This window comes from Pelophylax lessonae (genome assembly GCF_965119305.1).
Source record: "Pelophylax lessonae genome assembly, chromosome: 1".
Lineage (NCBI taxonomy): Eukaryota > Metazoa > Chordata > Amphibia > Anura > Ranidae > Pelophylax > Pelophylax lessonae.
In genome coordinates, this window is record NC_138768.1 from 796549245 (window position 1) to 796576991 (window position 27747).

Genomic DNA, 27747 nt, shown 5'->3' on the forward strand with positions numbered 1-27747 from the left:
AAGATGTACAAGAGCCAACCTTGACACAGGTATAGCATTTAACAATATATTGTCTGCAATAAAGATAATGATGCAAAAAAATATTATCAAGCCAATAATTTACCCTTAATGTAAAGTCTGTTATATGGTTAAAATAATCAAACAAACGTGACATTTTATGTACACTATAACATTATAATAATGTTTTAATTTCCTAAACAGGAAAGTGTCAATGTGGAGGAGCCAAGTGGAAGCCAGGCGTCATCTGGACAGTCTGTAACAACACAGCCTAGTGAAAAGAGACCAAAAAAAACAAAAAATTTTGAGGAGGCCACTGCTTCATTCTTAAGTCAGGCCTCTATGGCCCTGCAAAGAAAGCCAGATGAGGCTGACTCATTTTGCTTTCTCACAGCCAATAAATTAAGGCTGATGACAGAGGAACAGCGACAAATGGCAGAGGTCCTCTTACTGCAGGTGCTGAATAAATGTGTCCGAGGAGAAATACACGGACACACGCACCTGTCAGACTACCAGCCACCTGATCCCCATCTACCCCCATGGTCACATGACTATACCTATTCCCATTTATAAATGAATTGAATTTATAATGTGTTTTTTTCTGTTACCCATTATTATTTATTTCTAAATTATTTGAGGTGGGAATGCCCTTTTTTTTCTGTTCTATTTTTACTAATGAGAGTATCTCTATGTTTATGTTTGGATATATTTATTTCAAAAGTAAAGAAAATGGTTAATAAACTACTTGCCTATGTTTATTTCTAAAAATTGAGCATATCGGGAGTAGGCAGCAAAATATGTATTATATATTAATGAAAAAAATAATAAAGGGACACATCAATAGTTACATATTTTCCATTCATAAACCATTGAGAATGGTGTAGAGTTAACATTCTAAAAAAACAACATGCAACATATAGAATAGCCAAATCATTATCATCATCATAACAGAACACATGCCTCTTTAATTCTAAATTATGAGCAGCAGCTTCCTTCTTCTCACATTAACCAAGATGAGCATGTGCATTGCATTTCAAATATTTATTTGCCTGCCGCGAGACGAAAGTTCTTTCTTGATACAATGGCTAGTTTTCGTACAAAAATTCTTCCGGGTCGTTATTTGCTTCCGATCATGCGTGTTCAGATTTTAGATTTTTGTCTGACGAATTCTGTACGAAAATCGGACCTTGTGTTGACGGACGACAAAAATTATATAGCCTGCACACCAGGATTTTTTCGGCCGAAAAGTCGGAGTCGGCTGTCGGAAGCACCATACTAACAATCCGAAAATCGGCAGATCGGTCGTCGGACGAAATTTCCCTTCCGATTTTCTTATCGTGTGTACGGGCCTTTAAGGGCCATACACACTATAAGATTTTCTGAAGACTTTTTCCTTCAGATTTACCTTTTCTATGTAGTGCAAGGGCCTGCCAGATTGCATACAAATTGAAAGTGTTTAGGTTTGACCTCATATTATATGGTTTTGGTAAGTCTAAAGGAAAATGTCTTCAGAAAATCTTATAGTGTGTATGGCCCATTAGCAGCAATCTGGGTGAGAAAAAATCTCTAATCCTGGGTACAGGTTTTGGGAACAGCCAGGGGATTGATTGTGCAGGTGGGTCCTGGGCTAATAATAGAGTCAGGGCTTCACCCTCCCGAGAAGTCCAGGCGTGCAAGAGCGAAGTGTGCATGTCTGCACAGTATAGTCTGACAAAGCAGACAGAGGGCCCAAGCCTGTGGGCTGGATCAGCAAGAAAGCTGGAAAAGAGTGCTAACCAAAGAACGGTGTTTGTACAGGAACTCTGTTATATGGCCAAGAGGGCCAAAGCATGAAGGCTGAGCAGCGGTGCTGCTAAAGAGAGCCAGGTGGCTCAGGATTTTTCATATACATTGTTGCTGTGGAAAGCTGAAACCCCTGCATGGGCAACTGTTCTGTTATTGGATTTGTTTTTCTTTTCCTTTAATAAAAGTTGGCCAACAAGCCCTTAAATGGCACAATTGGCGTGGACTCACTGGGGTTTCACTGGTAGGCTCTACACTAAGCTAACTAACCAGCAAACAGCACTATAGATATCTAATTATATATATATATATATATATATATATAAATATATACACAAATCTGATGTAAACCGGAAGTGACGGTAGACCTCCCTAATGGGACACAGATGGCAACCCCCCCCCCCCACAATGCTCACAAGAGGTTAACCCCCCCCCCCCCTTATGCTATCCAAAATGAAAAAAATGAGTTTTGCTTATAGTTCTACATTAGGTTTTACACTCACGGTGGATGTTGAACATCCTATACATCCACCGTGAGTGTTCACACTCGTGACACTTAGCACTTTTTTGCACTTTGGTTACACTTCTTGCTGTATTGAGGCATGTGCACGCAAACACATTACATGTAGATTTATAGTGCATATGCTATAACAATATATATACAATCTTTTTAAATTCTGTATATTCCTTATCCCCAATCATACCACGTGTCCCATAATAGTTGAGTGTATACATCAGAACAAGGACTCACCATTACTAGAACACATTAAATAATTTCCCTTTCCCACATTCTATATCTGGCAGCGCCAATCACTTCCTCCTTCTTTATACTGATTTGATGCACCCCCTCTAGGGTTGCATTTTTGAAGTGGGCTGCAGCCATAGTTGGTATTTTTAGCTTTTATCCTAAGCGCGGATCTTTTAGCCTTTTTTATTACAGAACTACAGTCTGATAAAAAACAAATAATGCACCCATTTGACCATGGAGGTCACAAGTGCTGGGTTAGTGAGCATAGGCATATACAAGCATGTGGAACCTTTCTTGCATTACTATATCTGAATTTAAAAGGCAAAGGATATTTTACTGTACATACTGTGCAGAAAAGGGCAGAAAGTGCAGAGAAGGGCAACCAAACTGAGGCATGGAGGAGCTCAGCTATGATAAAAGGAGTTGAATTTATTCTCTCTTGAGAAGAGGAGATTAAGGGGGGATATGATCAACATGTATAAATACATAAGGGGTCCATATAGTGAACTTGGTGTTGAGTTGTTCACTTTAAGGTCAACACAGAGGACAAGGGGGCACTCTTTACGTCTAGAGGAAAACAGATTTCGTCTCCAAATACGGAAAGGTTTCTTCACTGTAAGAGCTGTGAAAATGTGGAATAGACTCCCTCCAGAGGTGGTTCTGGCTAGCTCACTAGATCGCTTTAAAAAAGGCCTGGATTCTTTCCTAGGTGTACATAATATAAATGGGTACTAACATTTTTTTTTTTAAGGTAAAGTTGATCCAGAGAATATCTGATTGCATCTCGGGGGATTAGGAAGGAATTTTTTCCCCCTGCTGTAGCAAATTGGATCATGCTTTGCTGGGGGTTTTTTGGCCTTCCTCTGGATCAACTGCGGGTATAGGATTGTACTTATGGGATTGTATGGTTGGGTTTTCAATACTGTTTTTTTTTTTTTTTTTTGGTTGAACCAGATGGACTTGTGTCTTTTTTCAACCTGACTAACTATGTAACTATATGTAACTGTACACTGTCCCATTCATTCTGAGTCAGGATGAAGACAACAGCAAGTCACATGGTTTCTGAGCTTTTAGGTGGAGAGTGAGCAATCCTCCTGTACACGGCCACTGACTGCCCATGCACAACCTAATCCAATCATACTATGCTCCTGATTCTAGGATTGTTTGCAAAGATTAAACAAGGATAACATACCATATTGTTTCATTTATTCTCCAGTCCATGTGTACCTTTCTTTGTTTGCTAATTTGAAACAGATTAGAGCGGCTGCCATCTTTGCTTTTTATTGGATGTGGTGCAGACACACATTAGATATCTTTAGCTGCCTTGTAAAGGTTACGTCTGGGCTTCTGGTGTGTTGTTGAATCTTTGCGGATGAGGGGGCTGCCTCCAAATAATCTTATAGCTATCACTCAAGGGAGTCCTTTGAATGCTAGATCAGTACACACGTCCCCTTGGCATATATTAGAGTTTATGTTCCAAAGCAGCACCATGTGTTCCTATTTTTTGCTTTCAAGTAGTTCTGTACAGTCTTTAAATACATGTTTATTTTTGGTGCTATCCCATTGATGTTTAGAAATGAATTATATAAACATCCTATAAGGAGTATTACTGTCATTTTAACAACTTTAAGATGAGGCCTTTTTCTAACATTTGTTGTTTACAAGTAAATATCAGTATTTTTTGCTAGAAAATTACTAATTACTATTACCCAAACATTATACATTTTTGTTTAGCAGAGACCCTATAGAAAAAAATTGCAGTCACTGCAATATTTGAAGTCACACTTTATTTGCGCAGAGGTCTTTCAAATGCAGTTTTAAAAAAAAAAAATACACTTTAATGAATTTAAAAAACAAACAGTAAAGTTAGAGATTTTTTGTATAATGTGTTAGATGATGTTACACTAAGTAAATAGATACCTAACATGTCATGCTTTAAAATTGCGCACGCTCATGGAATGGCGACAAATTACAGTACTTAAAAATCTCCATAAGCGACGCTTTAAAAATATTTACAGGTTACCTGCTTAGAGTTATAGAGGAGGTCTTGCACTAACCTCACCTGTGTGGCTTGAACACTGTTTACATATACGGGCACGACTTACGTATGGGGTGCTTTAAAAAAGTTTTACTCATTTATTTTACTTTTTATTTTAACAAAGTCCCTTTCATTTTTTTTTTATCACTTTTGTTCCTATTACAAGAAATGTAACAACTCTAGTAATAGAAGTAGGCATGACGGGTCCTCTTTATTGAGAGATATGGGGTCAAAAAGAGCTCTTATTTAACCTTTAAAAGCAAAAATAAATAAATTAAAATGTAATTTCGACTTTCAGAAAAAAAAAAATCCCTTTAAGCCCAAGTAGCGGAAGTGACATCAGACATCGCTTTGGTCCTCCAAGGGCATAGAGCTGAGTGGGGGGCTATTTTGCCCTCACTCGGCTTCCTGCCCAGGCATCAGCTAGCTGCTGCCATAACCCTGGTATTTAACGTCAAAGTATTGACGTACATTTACAGTTAGGCTGTCAAGTATAAATGCTTTAATGTGTATTACGTATATCTATTGAATCATTTTTTTTTTTTTAAGCAAGTTGCATGTGAATATTAACAACAGTCTTGGGGTGGAGGAATGCCAAAAAAATGTTTTGTTCACACAGGAGATGTTGAAGTACATGTCATGGAACAAATTGGGTCAATGAAGTAAATTAAGCAATGTTACCATCAACCAGGATGAAATTCCCCCAAAAAGTTCAAGAATCAGGGCAAGGAGGATGGCAGGGAGGCTCTTTAAAATAAAGAAAAAAGTAACACCACAGTAAAGATTATCCGGATCGAAGACAAAAAAAAACATTGTTATGGGGAATTATCTTAAATGTATGGTCTAGTACATGGGTGTCCAACCTTTCGGCTTCTCTGGGCCACATTGAGTGTAGAGAAATTTTCTCGGGCCGCATATAAAATATATACTATAGTTAAGGTATATAAGTAATAAAACGCCACCGCGCCCTTCCCGCGCCTACCCCCCCCCCCTCCCCCGCACTAATTTAACACAACTAGAGGATGACCAATGGAATTGAATCAGTATGCGGAGGTTTACTTCTTCTGAGAGATATTAAAGGAAGTCATGGTGGTAGGAGTCAGAAACACTGCACATGCTGGGATATTTACAGTTATGTGCTGGTTGATAGTTGCACCCCTAGCACATATGACTTAGGCAGCTAGAAAATGTACATGTATGAACAAGGACATATTGCTACAATTTACACACAATGCCTTTTCTACTTATTTTGCAGGCTGCTGGTGGTTACTGCTGGTGGGTAATGCTGGTGGATAATGCTGGCGGTTACTGCTGGCGGGTAATGCTGGTCATGCGGGTACTGCTGGAGGTACCAGCGGCTGCAGTAGAGAACAGAGCCGCTGCTTTCTGTATGGCTCCTGTCACAGGCGTGAGTGTATTTCATGTCACTCCGCCTGTGACAGAGCCGGGAGCTATACAGGAAGCAGCGGCTCTGTCACTGACTGCAGACATCCTAAGTCTCCCGCAGCAGCCGGGAGATCGCACGGCGCTTGCAGCCTAGTGCGTGCCCATCCAATGCAGCCTAAACAGTACCCATCCAATGCGTGCCCATCCAATGCAGCCTGTTCAGTGCCCATTCTATGCAGCCTGATCAGTGCCCATCCAATGCAGCCTCACCAGTGCATGCCCATCCAATGCAGCCTGATCAGTGCTCTTCTAATGCAGCCTCGCCAGTGCATGCCCATCCAGTGCAGCCTCACCAGTGCGTGCCCATCCAATGCAGTTGCAGCCTCTGCCTACAGTTGGTTGGAAGCCGCTGTGGCCTTGCCCCCGACTTGACTTCCTTCCTCCCCAGAAAAAAAAAAATTGTCAGGGGGCAGTGGGCCGCATTGGCTGCAGTTCTGGGCCGCATGCGGCCCTCGGGCCGCAGGTTGGACATGCCTGGTCAAGTAGTTAGTGGTTTGATGAATTAAGCAATATTATATTTTCTAACAACGCTTCATACACAACTTTCCACATATATTTTTTTTTCACTGACTCAAGGATATCGATCACTATTTCTAAAGTTTGCCAGTTTGGGAAGCAATCCTCATAATGAATCATCCAGCACAGCTTCTTTTATCTACACGGGCCATCCACACATTCCAGATGGATTCAAATTATACCCTTGTGTTGAAGTACATTTTTAGTGCATGTTTGATGTGTTAACAAGAGCTGCCAGTCCTATTCAAGCCTATTATAATGCATTTAATGTACATTAATGGATAACAAAAATGGACATGACTTTTTGGCCAGTGCATGCCAACATGCTGCATATACATTATGTTAACTAGCCTCAGGCAGGAACAATGACAAATCTTTGTACATGCATTATTACATGGTATAATGTGTGCCTCAAAATAAATAGGTGAGAACAGGCCTTTTTTTACTTTCTTGTTTGGTTGCAGCTATTACAAAATCAATTACTGGTGTCAAGTTCTCACAGATGATTTTCTGTACTGTAGAATAAATTTGTAGATTAAAGGGAGATTCCAACTGCAAGAATGTGGCACCTCTAAATGGCGGTGAGGTTGAATTATAATAGAAAGATGAATTTTAATTCATAAGAAAAATTCAAGCAAATGGTGCAACCTAAAACCTGCAATGTAAGCTTTGGGTGAGGCTGACCTTAATGTACAGAACAGCTTCCATTTCTATGATACGCCCAAAATGGCAATACCAACCAGAGAATATTATGCATGAATGTAGACATTCAAGAGTAGGCATACCAAATACTCATACAGAATTTATTTAGCAATTACTAAGTGGAGCAGGTGTAATCGGATATATTACAAGACTCACATTAATACATATAGGCATTTCCCGTGTCAAAGATCCTTAAAACAGATCTCCACCCAACCCCCCTGCTGTGTTTTTTTTTTTTTTTCTTTCTTTTACCCTCCTCTTACCAGGAGGTGGGATCTGCATGTTTCAGATACTCACCCATCTAGGGTTATCCCGCTGGGATCCTCTCATGCCCTACCACCGCTCAGTACTGTGCTGCCACGTAGCTTCTGATATCATCAAGAGGCACAGTGGCTCTTTTGGGTTCAGCGGACAGGCCTCTCACCACTATGCCCGCACCCCCTCCTCCTCTGTGAATGAAACAGTAAGGTCTCCTGGGATACTTGACGTATAGATCCCAGGAGACACAGCATATGTTAAAAAAAAAAAAAGCCGCTATACAGGTAGTGGAGCGTAAGGGGGGTATACAAGGGCCACTTTCAATTTATGGCTGAAGATTGGCTTAAAAGTGTTACTAAACCCAGGACCCTGCACTCACTGTATCTGGTCTCCCACAGTACACAGAACACGGAAATGCAATTATTTTAGTAAATATAAACTGATAAATACCTTTTCTCATCAGCAGTTAGAGCAGTTTTGTGACTTCCATCAGTGTCTGGTTAAAGCTTGTAGGAGGAGTTTTCATACTGAATGGAGCTGTCCTTTCAGGATGCAGGACCCCTGATACCCTATCTGGACAGTGCTGATTGGCCCTGTACTAATCGCATGGACTCTCCCAAGAAAGAAAAAACTCTCTAGCAATACACACTAAACCGAGCATGTGCAGCCTGACTCCATATACAGTTTATCCGGACCTGTTTTGGAGTCAGTGAAAGAAGAGGAGGATCTGTGCATACAGGATCAAACAGCCTTTTTACACAATGCAGAGGATTAACCCCTTAGGGTCCACAGTGAGTATAACAAGCATTTTTTACTGCATATATATATATATAATTATTTTACTGTTGGTAACACTGTTACTGTAGTACTGTTGGTTTACTGTGGGTTTAGTAACACTTTAATATGTGGTAGCATCAGTTAGGGGACTTAATGAAAAGGTGCATGACTATATTTAGATATTAATACCTGCTAAATAGAAAAGTAATTAACCACTTAAGGATCAAGCCTATATATATATATATATATATATATATATATATATATATATATATAGATATATCTCTAGCAAAGACTCCGGAGAATAAAATGGCGGACGTTGCAATATTTTTTGTCAAGCTGTATTTGCGCAGCAAGCTTTCAATGGCAATTGTTTTGGAAAAAAATTAGGAATAGACTGAATATCGGCAAGGCCAATATGCACTTTCCCCGATATATCGGTATCGGCCCCGGAAACGGCTGATATTGCCGATATTTTTGTGATGTCATTCTGCCTTCTTAGGCCGCCTCCCTCGCCTTGGACAGCTTCGTTTGGAGTCGGGACTAGTCTCGAGGGAGTGTATCACAGCCATACACCCACCCACAGCAGCCCGGTGCCAGCCAGCCACCCCATCCACAGACCCTGTACCAGCCAGCCACAGGCATTGTACCAGCGATCCAGCCACAGGCACTGTACCAGCGAGCCAGCCAGCCACCCACAGACACTGTACCAGCCAGCCAGCCACCCACAGGCCCTATACCAGCCAGCCACCCACCCACCACAGGGTGCCAGCCAGCCACCCACCACAGGGTGCCAGACAGACAGCCATCCATAGACAGGGTGCCAGACAGACAGCCACCCACAGGCCCTGTACCAGCCAGCCACAGGCCCTGTACCAGCCAGCCGCCCACAGGCCCTGTACCAGCCAGCCACCCACAGCCTCTGTGCCAGCCACCCACCTATAACAGAGTACCAGCCAGCCAACCACCCACCACAGGGTGCCAGACAGCCAGCCACCCACCCACCACAGGGTGCCAGCCAGCCAGCCATCCACCACAGGGTGCCAGCCAGCCAACCACCCACCACAGGGTGCCAGCCAGCCAACCACCCACCACAGGGTGCCAGCCAGCCAGCCATCCACCACAGGGTGCCAGCAAGTCAGCCACCCACCACAGGGTGCCAGCAAGTCAGCCACCCACCCACCACAGGGTGCCAGACAGCCAGCCACCCACCACAGGGTGCCAGCAAACCAGCCATTAAGCATTAAACAAAGATTAACATGTTCAGTACCAGATTTGTGTCAAAAATTGTATTTTTCAAAACTTTAAATGTACAAAATATCAGCCCATATCGGCCGATACTGATACGTTGTAACCAAAATATCGGGTTTGGTATCGGCCCTGAAAAAAACATATCGATCTATCCCTAGAAAAAATAAATTTCACTACATTTAAAAAGAAACGAAACACTTTAAGTTTCAATGGTACCCCAAAGCAATAAAAGAATGCATATGCATTGGCTGAAACTCAGTGAAACACATGGTAACATATTGCAACACTAGTTGCTGAAAATTAAGCATGTCCATTTTTTGGTCTGTTCTGATGCACTGACAACCCATTCAAATAAAAAGATTGCCTTAACGCAGTGAACATGACCTGTCAAAGTCACATAACCAGCTCTTCCAACGGCCACCCTTTTTTTTTTTTTATAAATACAGAGCTTTGTTTTGTTGGTATTTAATCACCACTGAGTTTTTCTTTTTTTGTGCTAAACAAATGAAAAAGACAGAAAATGCAGAAAAAAAAAGTTTTTCTTAGTTTCTGCTACAAAATTTTGTAAATAAGTAATTTTTGTTCTTCACTGATGTGCGCTGATGAGGCTGCACTGATGAGGCGGCACTGATAAGGAGGAACTAATATGCAGCACTGATGGGTACTGATAGGTGGTACAGATATGCAGCACTGATGGGCAGCCTTTATAGGCACTGATGGGCATCACTGATGGGCACTGACTGGCATCACTGGTGGACATTGGCAGGCATCACTGATGGGACTACACTGATAATCAATGCACTGATTATCAGTGCAAATCCTCCGTCAGGAAAGCCGCTTATCAGCTCTCCTCTACTTATGCGCTGTTAGCGTGAGTAGAGGACTGCTGATAACTGGCACTTCCTATTTGTATGGCACACAGCTGATCGCATAATAAAGAGCCTACGTCATAGGCTCTTTACTGTGATCAGAGACGCAGTGTCCGAACGACACACTGCACCACCGATCGCCACACCCCCCAGGGGCACGCACGAGTGGCTTGTTCTGAAGGACATCATATGTTGTCCAGTCAGAACAATTACGCCACCACTCGGCCAACATTTTGCTACAGGCCAGGAAGGAAGGTGTTAAGCTAAAAGCAAAGCTTTTCTGGCCATACTTCCCCTGTGGGTTTAGTTTAGTTCTGCACTCCTGTGACCCAGATTCAGCTGACAGAGCCAGTCCACGCTCTGCAGGGATCCTGGCAATAATGTAAGGATCCACCAAGATGACTGACCAGCAGCTGGCTCAGCGTGCCTCCAAAAGCCTGAGCCAGCCACTCCAGCCCTCTTCACAGCACAGGGCTCTAGTTAGCTCTACAGGGGAAAGGGCAGAGAGGAGTTACTGACAGCCACTGCTCTGTACTCAGAGTGGATCTGAGAACTGAGAGATCAGCAGTCTTTGATCGCTCAGTTCTTGGAGTAGAGCCAGCGGGGAACAGCTGCAGCCATTTAGGTGAGTATGTATGTTTATTATTTTGGTTTCTTGCACTTCCCTTTGATTGCAGCTCTATGACCATTAATATATTGTTCAATGTATTTTTTGCAAACTGGGTGAATACCTCAATTTGGCCAGGTGAATTTGGCTTCGCTCAGCACCTTCACAGAATGCCTTGTACTTTTAAAATGAATACAAGGCATCCTTTAATTGGACAATATGGGTTTCATGATGTCACCACCACATCTCTTTATGTCACCCAGTCAGAGAATACCCTGTATTAATTGGGGAAAAAAAAGGAAAGACATTCTTTGAACAGCAACAGTGCAGAGCAAGAGACCCGCAGAGCAGAAGATGCCCACAATGAACTTTGCTAGAAGAAGATTGCGGCTCTCACTGTATGTAGCTAGCTACTACAGGTACAGTAAACCCCCCTCCATCGCGGGGGTTACGTTCCGGACCCACCCACGAAAAGTGAAAATCTGCGAAATAGAAAAACCCTATTAAAATACACTGTAGGCATGGTTTTTTTACTGTCACTGTACTTTTAAAAGCATTTTAAGGTCTTTAACCACCTCCCACCCGGGCCATAGTACATATACGGCCGGGTGGGAGTCTCGTCCTTCTGAATGGACGTTCCGGAACGTCCTTCAGAAGGAGAGAGATCGTGCCGCCGCGGGCACGCGCAGCGGCGCGATCTCGATGTGCCTGTGTCCCTAGGACACAGAGCAACATCACTCGGCAGGAGGGCCCTGTGATTGGCCCTCCTGATCACATGACGGCTCTGACCAATCACAGCCGTCATGTAATGTCAATACAGCCGTTGTAACGGCTTCGATCTCTTCTCCTCCTGACAGATCCTGTCAGTGTGAGGAGAAGGAGAGGATCGGTGCTGCAGCCGGGGTGATCAGTGAGTATTTCTAATTACTCACTGATCACAGGGGGGGGTCTGTGCTGGTAATCAGATGATTGATTACCAGTGCAGCCCTGGGGGGAGGGGGTGCCACTAGAGCCACCAGGGATGCCCACCCATGACCACCAGGGATGCCCACCATGGCCACCAGGGATGGCAAACAGGGCTCAGAGAGCCTGCCAGTGGTGCCCCCCTATTAGTGCTGCCCACCAATGCCATCTATCAGTGCTGCCCACCAGTGCCCGTTATTGCCATCTATCAGTACCGCCCACCAGTGCCCATTATTGCCCACCAGTGCTGCCTATCAGTGCCCATCAGTGCCCCCCATCAGTGCCGATCAGTGCCGCCCATCAGTGCCACCCATCAGTGCCCATCAGTGCCGCCGATCAGTGCCCATCAGTGCTGCCTATCAGTGCCCATCAGCGCTGCCTATCAGTGCCCACCAATGCTGCATATCAGTGCTATCTATCAGTGCCACATATCAGTGCCGCATATCAGTGCTACCTATCAGTGCCCATCAGTGCTGCATATCAGTGCCACCCCATCAGTGCCACCCCACCAGTGCCACCCCATCAGTGTCTCGTCATCAGTGCCTGTCAGTGCGGCGTCATCAGTGCAGGAAAAAACGTATCTATTTACAAAATTTTATAACCTAAACAAAAAAACTTTTTTTTTTTTTCAAACTTTTCGGTTTTTTTTTATTTGTGCACCAAAAAAGAAAAAACCTGGCGGTGATCAAATACCACCAAAAGAAAGCTCTATTTGTGGGGAAAAAATGACATAAATTTGGTGTAGGTACAGTGTTGCATGACCGCGCAATTGTCATTCAAAATGCAACAGCGCTAAAAGCTGAAAATTGGTCTGGGAAGGAAGGGGGTTTAAGTGCCCAGTATTGAGGTAGTTAAACACACTTTTAAAACCATAGAAACTCATTTAAACACATAAAATATACTGAGAGACAGAGCAAGAGCTATAGAAAACACAAAAATATTTAATTTTCAATGATTTATATAGTAAAATAACATTACAGAAAAAAACGCAATATACCGGGACCGCAAAAACTGAACCGCGATGGAGGGGGGGTTTACTGTATTTTCAGCATCCCCAGTGGCCCTCTGGATATCAGCTATGCATACTTACCTTGAGCCAAGCTGGCCAAATGTAAGTATACAAAAAATATAAATCCTGGAGAACCGGGTGGATGACAGATTTAGGCAATGCGGATACGGACACATGCTCATGGTTGGGTGTATACAGACCAGTTGTCCGTTTACAACCAACTGCCCTCCAACCTGCCTAGACAAAGGGGAACAGATTCCCTTCTGTTTTTTTTTTTTCAAGCAGAACAGATCGGATTGGAGGTAGGGGGTGGAAACAGACACAAGTCTGTTTATACCCACCTGTCCCTAGGGATACATGGACCATCTGATTAGGTCTGCCTGAAAAACTGTGAAAGGGACCTAAAGTGGACCTATAAATAAAATGTAAACTTAACACAAATTCATGGGGTACAATTATTTTGAATACAAATATATTTTCTTTGCCACTAAAACAACCTATGTGTCTCCTCATGTGACCTAAAGCCTTGGCAGCCTAGATCACATGGTCTTTTGCTACTAGAAGTACTGTGGGCATTTCATGTCTGGGAGACTGCAGAAAATCTATTGTTTAGAGACAGACTCTCTATAATAGCCTTTTTCAACCTTTTCACCCTAGAGGAACCCTTGAAATAATTTTCAGATCTCAGGGAACCCCAGCTAAGATTAATCTATCAGGGGTCATTGGAAAAATGCCCCATACATTGTTGGTGGTCAGTGGGTAGACTGCACCACTTAAGCAGCCCATACATGGAGCAAACTTCTTTCCAGTAACCACAGGCTACAGGAAAGAAACTCAGGGGGGAGGGGCCGGCAGTGGAAGCTGTCCACGCCGGGAGAAGACAGTGGTTATTGCTAGTGGCTATACTAGCCGCTAGCGATAATGGCATGCAACGGCAGGTTATTTGTACCCAAGTTCATCGATCGATTAACTTGGTACATTCAGTCTGCCTATACATGGCTTGATTTCCCCTGAGGAAGCCACGTGACCCTGTGGCGTAACGCATAGGGGAGGGTCCAATCTCTTATCATGCTGAGGCGTGCATTGTGAGCATACCGTGATAAGTCCAGCTTTCTCTCTTTATGATTGGGGCGTATGGAGATGAGTGTAATAGAAGGATTCTAATCACAATATTGCCAGCAAAGGAATGAAACAGCAAAATACAGACCATTGATTGGTCTTATCCCCCAGGGGAGGGCACATCAGATGAGGGGATTATCACTAATGCATGTGGATGATTGGAGCACATAGTGGTGAACACTAATTTAGGAAGCAGTCATTTGGATATGTAAACACAAGCCTGTTTTTATGAATAAAATCATGCAAACAGAATAGCGGGATGTTTAATATTAAAATGGTACACATAAATACCATAGAAAAAGATTTCTATTACAACCACACAAACCAATTAGGTTATTTCGTAAGCTTACCACATTCACATATGTATCTAAAAAAATGTTAAAAGATTACGTACAATTCTCTCTAACTAATACACTATATAAGCAAAGTGTGAAAAGAATTACTAGTCTGGATCCTTTTTACATCTTTTGTCCAGGAATTTAAGTAACATTTTTTTTTTTCAGTCTTATTCATGTGACCGTAGAATTAAATATACACAGGCTTCTTTATGTGCAGAGCTTAATTGCAGCAAGAGGATGAAAAACAAGAAAACAAGGCTGCTTTTGCAGTTCCTTGTAAATTTGTAGTATCACAAATTTCCCTGACTAAGTTTCTCCAGTGTTAGGGTTCATTCACACAATGTGTGTTGGGCAACGCTGCCTAATGCAGTAACAAGTATTACATTTAAATGCAATGAGCTGCAATGCATTACAACATGTCACAAGGTAATTCACGATAAAGTATTTTGAGTCACATCTGATATAAACTGTTAGGATTTATGCACACTGCATTCTATTGAGGGTTTTTTTTTTTTCTCTTACAGGAGTTTAGCAGCACCAAAAACGTAGTAAAAAGCTGTGTTTTTGCAAACGCGTTCACGAGTCTGGCATTAATACATTCTATTGGCCAGAATTATGCTCAAAAGCTCATCTCCTTTTCTTTCTGCCTCTAAACTGCTATGTGTGCATAGACACATAGGGGTTGATTTACTACAGTAAAGGCAAATAGACTATGCACTCTGCAAGTGCAGTTGCTCCTGAGCTGAGTAAATGAGGTAAAGCTTCACTTTGCAAAGAATACCTAAGGGGCATACTGATGGGCATATTTTATGTTAAGGGGCATGCTGATGTGCATATTTATGCTGTGGTACACACTGATGGGCATACTTTATGTTAAGGGGCACTCTGATGGACATATTTATGCTATGGGGCAAACTGATGGGCATTTTTTGTGTTAAGGGGCACTCTAATGGGCATATTTTATGTTAAGAGCAATGCTGATTTACACGTTTTGTTTTGCCCATCAGCGATCTCACCATCATAAAATGTGCCCATCAGGGTGCCCCCTAACATAAAATGTGCCCATCAGCGTGACCCTTAACATAAAATATGCCCATCAGCGTGCCCCTTATTTTATGTTAAGGGTAACGCTGATGGGCATATTTTATGTTAAGGGTCACGCTGGTGGGCACATTTTGTTCTGCCCATTAGAGTGCCCCTAACATAAAATGTGCCCATCAGCTTGCCCCTTATTTTATGTTAAGGGTCATGCTGATGGGCATATTTTATATTAAGGGGCATGCTGATGTGCATATTTATGCTGTGATACACACTGATGGGCAGATTTCATGTTAAGGGGCACTCTGATGGACATATTTATGCTATGGGGCACACTGATGGGCATTTTTTATGTTAAGGGGCGCTCTAATGGTCATATTTTATGTTAAGAGCAACGCCGATTTACACGTTTTGTTTTGCCCATCAGCGATCCCACCATCATAAAATGTGCCCATCAGGGTGCCCCCTAACATAAAATGTGCCCATCAGCGTTCCCCTTATTTTATGTTAAGGGGCACGCTGATGGGCAAATTTTATGCTAAGGGTCACGCTGATGGACACATTTTATGTTAGGGGGCACTCTAATGGGCATATTTTATGTTAAGAGCAACGCTGATGAACACGTTTTGTTTTGCCCATCTTTCGGAGTCATGGCACAGACTTCAGAATTGGACCTCGGCCCAAAGAAAATTTTAGCGACCGGACCTCCTTGAATTTTAATTCATTACCCCTGCTATAGGTTAATATGGAGGGGCATTTAGAAGCAGAAAAAAAAAAAAAGCTCAGACACGTGTAAAAGCAGACTTTTTGAGCTAAAGTGTTCATGAGGCCTTAAAATTATATCAAACATTTTTTATTTACAAAAACCTGTTTCCATTGCAACGTGAATTTTTTGTAAATAAAAAATGTTTGATATAATTTTAATAATTAATATCAGATGTGACTTTTATCGGCACCTAAAAAGGCCCATAGACTTTTGTAAGGCCTCTTGCACATGATACTTCTGTTTGAGCATCTACTTTTTCAGACTTTTATTTTTTCTGTATGTATTTGCACGTATTTACGTAATGGGCAAAAACGTATTCTCATGTTCTTGTTCTGCACAATGTATAAATGGGCATTTTGTGCACATTTGGTGTAATCTACCGGCCAAAAAAGCTGATTTTCCTATTTTTTTTTTTTACTGAAGAATACACAGCACTTGTTTACGTGCCTGTGTGCATAGGCACATTACAAATAATGGGCTTTATTTTAGCTTAGTAAAAAAGAAAAAAAAAAAAAGCTGTACTGAGCTTTTACAAGCTGCAGTGTGCAAGAGGTCTAACAAAGATGTTGAAAACAGGCAGTTGGGTTGCGTTTTTACAGCTTCCTTACTGCCTATCAATGCCACTTAAAATAGTTCAAATAGGGAGTGGATGGATATGTACATACTGCGGCACTAGTGCTGTGGCAAGACGAAACTAACACTGCCTGCAGAGTTCGGCAGGCGTTTTGACACTTTGCAACACCTTCTATTCACTTCTATAAAAATGTGCCACAAGTGCATCGTAATGCACTGCAAATGCACCTATAGTGTTGCAAAGTGTTAATTTCTTATTTTAGGCTTGTAAAAAAAAAAAACACCTCACAGGGCATTTGAGGAGCGTCACCTGATTGTGACTTCAGCACCTGTGCAACATGTCCAAATTGCTCAATAAAGCTACAAGTGCGTTAATGCAGGTTAAAACTTAGCACCTGTATGAAACAGAATACTAGTTGTTATACGTTTTTGTATGTATGTGACCTACTTAACCTGTTGCCGACCGCCCGCCGCAGTTATAGGGCGGCAGGCAGGCGCTCCAAAGGGAATCGCCGTAGCTGTACGTTGCTCGCTCTCGGGAGTCTAGGGGGCGAGCGCGCGCCGCCGGTGGCACGCTCTCGCCCCCGCTCGTATGTAGCAGAAAACAAATTTGCCTAAAATGTAAAAAAAAATTGTAATTTACATTTTTTTTTTGAGAATGTCATATAGCAGAAAGCGAAAATTATTGTTGTTTTTTTCTAAATTGTCGTTTTTTTTATAGCGCAAAAAATAAAAATCGCACAGGTGATCAAATACCACCAAAAGAAAGCTCTTTTTGTGAGAAAAAAAGACATCAATTTTATTTGGGTACAGCATCGCATGACCGCGCAATTGTCCGTTAAAGTAACGCAGTGCCGAAACGCAAAATAGGGTCTGGTTAGGAAGGGGGCAAATCCTTCCGGTTTTAAAGTGGTTTAAGCAGAACTTAAAGTGTATTAAACCCAAAATAAAAAATGTAGTATATTGAAGCTTAGATTTGGTGGCTGTATTGGTATTCTTTTTTTTAGGTTTCTTTCCCTCTGTTTTCACCTGGTGATCTGACTGGTAACACACGTCTGTATAGGCCTCATGTACACTGGCAGTCACTAAATGTGAATTGAGGAGCTTATGGAATTTTTTTGCCAAAACCCCTAAACTCATATCAATAAAAGCCTCTGTGTCCATGTACAAAGTTTACGAGCCACAGAGTTTAAGGCTACGTTCACATGTGGGCGCAGCGGATCACGGGCAGAATCACCGCGATTCTGCCCGCGATCCTGAAATAATTGCAAATCGTGGGACGCCTGTGCGATGCCCATGATTTGCCATGGCACCCCAAACGCTGTGCGATGTTGCCACGATTTCCGCCTGCCGAATCGCGATAACATCACGCAAACAGAATCGTGGGACGCATGACGCCCAAAAAAAGGTACAAGAGTCCCACAATTTGCAATGATTTCCGAATCGTGGTGATTCTGCCTGTGATCCACTGCGCCCACATGTGAACGTAGCCTAAGAGCAGTAATCGTTCCTCTCCTGAACACAGAAAAATCGCCTTCAAGAGAGGAACGTTTTTGCCAAAAACAAAAGCTAAACGCGGCAAAAACACATGTAAACACGCCTAAACATTTAGCGCTTGGGTGTTTATTAATTTCTTTTACAAAGATTTTATTGTAAACAAAGTAGTTGACACAATAATTCACCAAAGAGATAAATATATCAAATTTGACATATAAAAAGATTTCCAACGTAAAACAGAAAAAGAACATAATATGAATTCTTATAACAATATTTCTTTTTGAAGTAAATCCTAAGATTATAGGTGAAAAGTTCCTATACTCCAAGTTAAGGCTGAATACAAAATATAATCTATACACCAAGGTATATTGATGAAGTCCATGAGGCTATTGTATTGGTTAGGAATGCTCATTCATTAAATAAAACATAAGACGCTTTAACAAAAGGTGTGTGGTCATTGTAACCACTGAAAAAAGAAGGAAAGGAGAAAAGAAAAATCAGGGGAGAGATTAGAAAAAGAAGGCAAGTACTCTGGCCAATAAAACAAATAAACTCCAAATGCTAAACGTGGCAATAACGCGGTATCGCCTTTTTTTTCAGGCTTAGCTTTCTTCTACTGCCAGGAGAGTTTTGTTTAGGGAAGGCCTGTGTAGATGTAGCCTTAAAGCGACTCCACTCTGCATGAAGGAGCACAGGGGGCACGTCAGACAGCAGCATTGTTAGTCTGGGGGGAGGGGAGAGTTAGATGTACTAGCAGATTTAAATACACTAACAAACTAAAGCCAAGCTCCAGTTCATACTGCAGCTACACAAGCAGTTACAACAGTTTTTTCTTTTGGGATAAAGGTTTTACATGAATAAATAAAAGCTGGTCAGCGTTAAATGGTTTGCTTTAGCACAAAATTACCGCCCAGATCATCAGGTGAAAATAAAAGGAAGGCTAAAAAAAAAAACAAATGCAGCCATCGCATCAAAGGATTGGTAAGCTGCAATATAATAAAAGTTTGCCCTTGGGTTGAATAGTGCTTTAACTGTAACTAAGCATCACAAACTGAATACGCTTTTTGATTAACTTTTAATACTCAAAGCAAATTCACCCATCCCTCGGTTTCTCCATGCTTTATGTTGTTGGGAAATTACTTTGGAAAACACCCCCCTAGCATTTCTAGCCTAGGCCATCTTGAGAAAGGGCAGATAATTCATGTAGCGTATATATTTCCAGGAATCCATCTGCCCTTAGCTCAAGCATGCAGGCAATGGGGCGTGCTTAGCTGAGAAAGCCCTCCTTCCCTCCTCCAAAAAAAGGGAAAAAATGCCCAAAAATACACCTGGTGAGTATGACATAATTTTGGCCTAAAAACCAGGAAGTTGCTGAAGAAATGTTTAAAAACAAATTAAAACAAGTAAATATAATCTATGAACTAATGCTAGTAGCATAAGAATGAATACTAATGTTGACTGAGTTTAGTTCCACTTTAAATAGGAGTAAATTATTACATCCTTACAAAACCTTTTTTAGATTTGTATAAAGCTATAAAAAAAATGAACATGGAGCAAACAAGGAATTCTAGATAATAACTGGAGTTTTGCAGACTTCTGGCATTGCATGAAAGGCTAGATTTTGTATCCATATTTGTAAAGACACCACTACAAACACTGTATAAACAAATTATATTGATTTTCCCTGTGGCGGATGTTAACTTACAAAACCTAAAGAGCAGGTGCCATAATATGTCTGTTATTACCTACGTATATTGGACCAGAAAAATGCGCTTTGGGCACCTTACTGATTTAGTTTCCCCTTATTTCCTCTAATATTAGATTGTCCACCGAGTGAGAGTGCCTTTATTGCCCATAGAGGCACTTTTCAGGGCTTGTTCACACCAGCTCAGGTGCGTTGTGCAGACATGCTACATTTTTTTTTACATATATTTTTTTTATTCTGGAAAGGAAGTTTCCATTTCAACACAACAGTGTACAAATTAGATTATACATCATAATCATAATACAGTAAGCGAGAGCAATATACAATAAGAAATCAGTTGAAGATAATAAGCAATTCGCATGTCAAGCAAGTGATTACAAACACTTCCACTTCCTCCCTCTGTGGTTGCGGCCCACGACGTCACTTCTCCCTTTGCATTGACTCCTGGGAGATGAGCGTCATCAATTCCAGGAGTCAACGCGCCTGCACCGGTGTCCCTCGTCACTTCCGGTGCAGGCGCCTCATTCTCTGCCGATGGATTAGAACAGCTTCTGGGCATGCGCAGAACCCGCTGCGGGATGACGCGCCTGCCCCGGAAGTGACTAGCAGGGCATTCTGGGAGACAGACATCACGGAAGAGGACACGAAGAGGACGCTCCGGCTTCAGCTGCCTACACCTGAGATGGCAGCTCTGGACAAGACATTTTCAAGGTAAGTATTTCTTCTTACAGGTAAGTTAAACAGGGGACAGTTCAGAGGCTATTGTTGCTTAAATGCACTAGCCCTGACTGTCCCAGGGGTATTTTTTTATCTAAAAAATTTTTTTTGCCCGGAACTCTGCTTTAAAGAGTGCAGTTTAGTCAATGATCTAAGTGGCAAAAAGGGCCATCCCCTCATTAGAGTAGACAAACATGTTCCACAGCGCAAAGGCGTAACTAGAACCTTCAGGGACCTGGTGCAAGGAACCATGAAGGGGCCCCCAGACCCCTGGTCAGGACCCTTTCCTTCAAGCCTGGGTCTCTTCCCACTGATCCTGGGGCCCTTTACTCTTGTTGCAGGGCCCTTTATTACAGTCCCGCAGTGGGACCCTTTCACAAGTTCTGCAGTGGGCCCCCTTCCTGCCATCTTGGGGCCTCCCCGCGATGGTGGAATGCCAGGGCCTGGTTGCAAGTGTGACCTTTGCGACCCTGACTATGACTGTCCATTTAGAAAAGGAAGGAGCTGGTAAATTACATATTTACCAACCCCTTCCTGGTTCTCTATTGTGACACACCCCCTGCAGCAGCTGGCAGGAGAGGGAAGGGAGCACAGGGGGGGGGGGGGCAGCAGAACACAAGTGAACTGGATAGGAGTGGCAGGGGCAGCATACAGAGGAACTAATCTCCTTCATTTTCCTCCTGCAGCTACAGGAGGAAAAAGGAGGACAGTGATTACTCTACATGCTGTCCCCGCCACCCCTCCTATCCAGGTGTACAGGGGAGCTGCACAGGCCCCCTGGAGCATGGGGCCCGGTTGCAATTGCAACACCTGTAGTTACGCCCCTGCCACAGCGTCCAGGTTTTGGAATACCGTTCCTCTTTATGCTGAGCTGTAAGCATGAGGTCTTCCATTTTATATATGTCTTCCACCCTGTTAAGCCAGACGCTTATTGTCGGTGGCTGCGGACTTTTCCATGTGAGAGGGATACAGGACTTGGCAACATGGAGAAGGTGACGAATAATAGATTGTTTGTAGATTTTTGATGGAATGTTGGGACACATGAAGGAGAAAGAAGGCCAGATCTACCAGAACTTCATAATCTGTAAATCTTAGAACAATCCTCCTAACCTCCTGCCAGAAGTGATCAAGTTTGGGACAGGGCCAAAAAATGTGTAGTGTCACTCCCCACTCCTTTAGGCACCGCCAGCACCCATCTGTGGTGTGTGGGAAGAATTTATACAAGAGAGTTGGGGTGTAGTACCATTGAGTTAGAATTTTAAAACTAGTTTCCTGTATCTTCATGCAAATTAAAGATTTGAGTGCAAATCTAATAATGTTGCTATGCTGACCTGGAGAGAACGTACGTCCCAAGTCGGCCTCCCTTTTTGTTAGGCTAAGGGTTTGGAGAGTACAAAATATTTCTCAAGGGCAGTGAGGTGACAAATAAAAGTATGTGTGGGAAGCGGAATAGAGGAAGTGGTGTAATGAAGAGCCCTCCAGAAATCTAGATGAAAAGAGTCTGTAGGGCTTCCTAATAAAGAAAGAGGAGGCCACTTGCCCATTGATAGGAAATGAGAGGCCTGAAAGACACCACAGCTACGCAAAGTTTGAATACATGCCGTTTTTATACACAATGCACACTACTGCGCAAGTATGCTGCGAATGCAGCTCATCACACCTGGTGTAAACAAAGCCGTAGGTGAACATGAGGATGACAGCTGCTGGTACTGAGCCCTGCATTCAGGTCTCTAGAAACAAAGTGAAACTGAATCAGGAGGCACACAAGAAAAGGGTGTTTGGCTAATCCAGGTAATTACAGATACCTAGTGGCACTTGCTATTAGATCAGGACATTTAAAATTGACGATAGGTTTCCTTTACGTTTTATAAGGCCAGTAAACATGGCTTGATATTTTCTAGCAATACAATAAATTTGAGCATCCTTTGCAACAGCTCTTATGCTGGCCATACACTATACAATCCGATTCTACATATTCTTTACAATTTCCTTTAGAGTTACCAAACTAACATGAACAAACACCATTTGTATCATATCCGGCAGGCCCTTGTACTACATAATTGATGATAGATCTAAAGGAGATTGTAAAACCACTCATGCATCTACGATATCTGAAATTATACACAGGGTCAATACTTATTACCTTTATAAATGTGTTACTGCATGCGATTCTCATTCTCTCACTGCCTTTGAACTTACGTGGTCTGCCTGGACTCAAGTGTATAAGAAATGATGGTACCTGATGGAGGATAGAAGGTTTAGTGTCATCTTGGTGCACTCTTTTCATTTTATTTTAGTTCGTTTTTGTTTTGTTTTTCATTTTCTTTACTATACTCTGTTTTATTTTGGAACACTGTTTCCAATATGTGAGCATTTCCATATTCCGTAATGAATAGCTTATAGTAATGGAATCTAACATTGATATTTGATGAGTAATTGGATATCATAATAAATGTTAATATTGTATCAAGATGTCTTGGCCATTACTGAGCACGTCGTAAACTTAGTGGTCTTACTTGTTTTCTTTGTACCTTGTTATAACTTGAAAATTTTTCTTTCAATAAAAATTATTAGAACGTAAAGCAGATTGTACAATCAAATTGCATAGTGCATGGTCATCCTTAGGGGTAAATAACTGAGCAACAAGGAGAACCTGTGAGCATTACAAGTGCTTGTTATTACACATATTTAACATCATATGGGAAAATGCCTGCCTTGGCTCAGCATTATTTCTTCACCAAAGAGCAGTGACCAATCCATTTACTATGCATGTATAATGCAACAATACTACAGTACATAGGCAGACCTTTCACCACCTGCTGTATGCTAATGAGACATCTGTCCCTTGGCCATGGAAGTCCTTGAGGACCATTCTTACCCTCTACCACACACACTTGTTACCTGCGTTAGACAGAGACAATAATTAATTGGTACTGTATAATAAAATGTATTTACTCATGCCTTGGGGAATGATGTGACATTGTTTTTTTGCCCCTTGTATGATGAAAATACTAGGTCTATTGCAAAACATTCAAATACATAGATCAGCCATAGACACAGCGATTTTCTTTCCTACAACCATGCACGATTCCCCCATCAACACAGTTATCCCTGCCAGGAGAACACAGTATTTATTGCTAGTGGCTAGGCGCTAGCAATAATAGCATGTAAAATCCGGCAGGCTGGTTGTACTGAAGTAGATCGATCGACTTGGGTACATTCAGCCTGCCCATACATAGTTTGAATCTTAGCCAGCTTCTGCTGAACTGGTCAGAATTTCAACTGTCTACGTCCGGCTTTAGCCCTGATTCACACTATAGCGATGACAGACATCGCATGTGATTTGGAGCGCACTGCTCTGAAAATCACATGCGATGTCTGTGTGATGCGAATTCAGCCATACAGATTGTATGGCTGAATTTGCATCTGATTCAGACTGTACACGCACAGGACCCTTTTTTGGTTCACACCAATGCGATACGATTCAGGTCCGAACTGTCAGTTCGCACTGCGATATACGAACTGATCTGGGGGTGTCGTTAACTTTGTATTGACACCCCCAGCAATTTGTATATGGCAGTGTGAGCTGTCTGCGATTTGAATGCGATGCAGCAACCCACAGTGGATTTGCAGGGTTCCCGCATCGCATATGTGTGAACCGAGCCTAAGGCTCCATTCACACCTGGGCATTTTTGAGCGTTTTTCAGCTCCAAAACGCTCAAAAAAAAAGTTCCAAAACGCCCAACAAGTAAAACCCCATTCATTTAAATGGCCCCTGTTCACATCTGAGCATTTTAACGCCTGAAGCAAAAAGCCTGTAGCTGAAAAAAGTACATGAGCTTCTTTTTGGGCTGATTACCAGCGTTTTTGATAGATGTCAATGCCTAGCTCCAAAAACGCCTGAAAATCGCGGTAAATTCCCGGTTAAAAATTTGCGGTAAAAAAACGCACGAAAACGCTACACTCAAGTGTGAATGCAGCCTCAAGGTGGCCAGAAGGACCCACAACCATACTAAAGACTCTATAAGGAATAATGATGTGCTAGGCAGAGTACACAAATTAATGCGTTTGTAATGTCAAATATTATGGGCTAGCATTGTTATGACAAGTCAAATAGCATTCCAGATGCAAGCTAAATTTATTTTCTGCATGATTAAGAGCTTAGTTGGTATGTATCACTATTTTAGGAATGCTGTGGTAGATATATAAACAGCTCTTAAGTATGTTTAATAATTTGGGGCACTAACAATCGTAAAATGATTTGTAATGTCATGCCATAAAAAAGAGTGCTATACTGTACATATGCAGCTATTTATGATGAGCATTCGAGTATGCACTGTCTCTTGTGACATACTAACATATTTATTTAGCAAATTAAATTACTTTTAAAGCAGTATTAAACCCAAAACATCACATTTACAGTATTATATTCCAGCTCTTCAGTCATTAGATGTGATGGCTGTATTCGTTTTCTAACTTAGGCTTTATTTCTTCTATTTTCATCTTGGGATCCAGCCAGTAACTCTGTTGTTTTTCAAAAGAACAAGCTTTCTGGCAGATGTATCAGTTACAGGGAAGGGACAAACAATTTAACACTGACAGGGATCACTGCTTACAATAATCAGCCTTTATTTTTTTTGTATAAAATCTTTATCCCAAAAGGAACAAAAATGTTTGATGTAACAGCTTATAAAACGTGAGCTGGGGTTTGGCTTTAAATCTGCTTGAACATCTAACCCCCCAGTTTAACAATGCTGCTGTCCAAATGTGCCCCCTTCTTCAGTGGGGCACTCCAATATGGGAGGTGTGTTACTGGCCAGATCACCAGGTGAAAAAAGAGTCTAAAAAAAGAACACTAATGCAGACACCAAATCTAATGATTGGCAGGTTACAATATATTATATTTTTTGTTTTGGGTATAGTACTGCTTTAGGGCCCTGTTCACACCTGAGCATATTTCAGTTCCTAAAACACTCATCTCTGAAGTCCCAAAATGCCCAACAAGCAAAATCCCATTCATTTAAATGGCCCTGTTCACATCTAAGCGTTTTGTCACCTGAAGCAAAACGCCTGAAGCTCAGAAAAGTACATGAGCTTCTTTGTTGGCAGATTACAAACGTTTTTGGTAGATGTAAGTGCCTGCCTCCAAACACCTGCAAAAAACGCCTGAAAAAGGCCCGAAAAAACGTCTGAAAAAAAGCCCAAAAAAACGCCTGAAAACTATATGCTCAGGTGTGAATGGAGCCTAAGCCGGATTTCAGTTAAAGCTGATTTGTTTTAAATGGAATAGGGAAGATTCAATTTGTCAGTTTTTTTTTCTGCTACAACCCTTTTGGTTACTTTTCCTCTCTCTTCCTGTCTATACAATGCCCATGCATTAGTGAAGGGTGCAGTAGTCACCTGTCCACGGAGGCATGGATAGCAATAAAACATTTTTTCATTTCCTGTCCTGAATGAAAATTGTGGGAAACAATTTGTTGGATTCTGTGTTCAATATTGGCATCCACCAATACCTTAACATCTACCCTGTAAAATGTAATATTTATTACAGGTACTTATATAGCACTGTCAATTTATACAGCACTTTACATATATATTTTTATTTATATATTTATTTCAGGTACTTATATAGCGCTGTCAATTTACACAGAGCTTTACATATACATTGTACATTAACATCTGTCCCTACCCTTAAGGAGCTTACAACCTAAGGTTCCTAACTCATATTCTTACAAACACATAGTAGGGCCAATTTAGACAGGATTCAATTAACCTACCAGCATGTCTTTGGAGTGTGGGAGGAAACCCCCTCAGGTACAGGGAGAACATGCAAACTCCAGGCAGGTAGTGTCGTGGACCCCCTTCTAGATGCTCAGACTAGGTGTACCTGAAGTCTGGTTGCATTATACAGTACCTGAAGGCTTTAGCCCCCACTTTATGCTTGTGGAAGCTTGCCTTCCCCTTTTCAGAATGGTGACAACAGCCCGGGGCACCCTTTAGGTCTTCTGGAGTGCGTCCTGCTCGTGGTACTGCCGGAGTGCATGTCCAGGAGTTCTAAGATGCCATCCTGGACATTACCTTGCACGTCCGCATCTCGGGGTGTACCAATGTGGCGTTTGGTGACGCACTTCCGGTGGCACGACAAGATGGTGCCGAACAGGAAGCGGGGATTCTTATTCCCAGCCGGAAATGGACGTATTGGAGCTGGGCAACCATCACTGCCACCAGACTATCTAAGATTGTGATCTTAATTTCCCCAAGTGGCAGAGGCATATTCAAATTACGGGTCGCTTCCTATTGATGGCCCAGCATTCATGGGGTTCTTGGCACCATGGATGGTGAAGACACCCCTGTAGGAGATGGAGCACCTGCTTAAGCTGATCCTGTGGCTGCATCCACTTCTAACCCTGTTCCCAAGGCATGTGTCTCTCCTCTGATTTGGAGTGAGGGTGATTGGAGGCTGGAAATTTAATTTTTTTTTTATTTCTCTTTTCCAGGCTGACAGACCCATTAAGAAAAAATGTGTGAATTGTAGAGCTAGGCGACCTGACAGCTGTAAAAAACTGCTTTGTGACAATTGTATTTCACTAGTAGCAGGTTCTGAGTCGGTGGCATGCATGAAGAAGTAAATGTCTTCAATAAAAGAAGTGGTTTCCATGTTTTAGTCCTTTAGCTCTAAATTAGCTGGGTCAGGTTTGCCCACTTCTAAATCTGTCACATTGGCACAGGAACCTTTATATTCTGCTAAATCCTTTCCCCCCTTGGAATTAGAAACTATTAGTTCACACACTGTCTCTGACTTGGAGGAGAGGGAGAATTCAGCCTCTGTGTCTGAGGATGAGTCTTCATCAGTGGTTGAAGAAGCAGTTAGCTCTTCGAGATACCTCTTTCCAGTCAAAGAAGTCGATGAACTATTAAAGGCTATCTATACTTCTGAACAGAATGTACCCTATCTGCTCAAGATAGGATGTACATGGGTTGCAAGGATGTAGGCATAGGACCTTTCCGGTCCATCATTCCTTGCAGGATAT

General features: G+C 42.1%; 1 pseudogene across 1 annotated transcript in view; it reads left to right on the forward strand.

Moving 5' to 3' along the window:
- The window catches only part of LOC309549547 (putative nuclease HARBI1), a 34817-nt pseudogene extending 7472 nt beyond the window's left edge, over positions 1 to 27345 (forward strand). The window contains exon 3 of the transcript in view: positions 27214 to 27345. The product of the transcript in view is annotated as a putative nuclease HARBI1 (transcript). The remainder of the gene's footprint in view (positions 1 to 27213) is intronic.
- Positions 27346 to 27747: the final 402 nt, after the last annotated feature.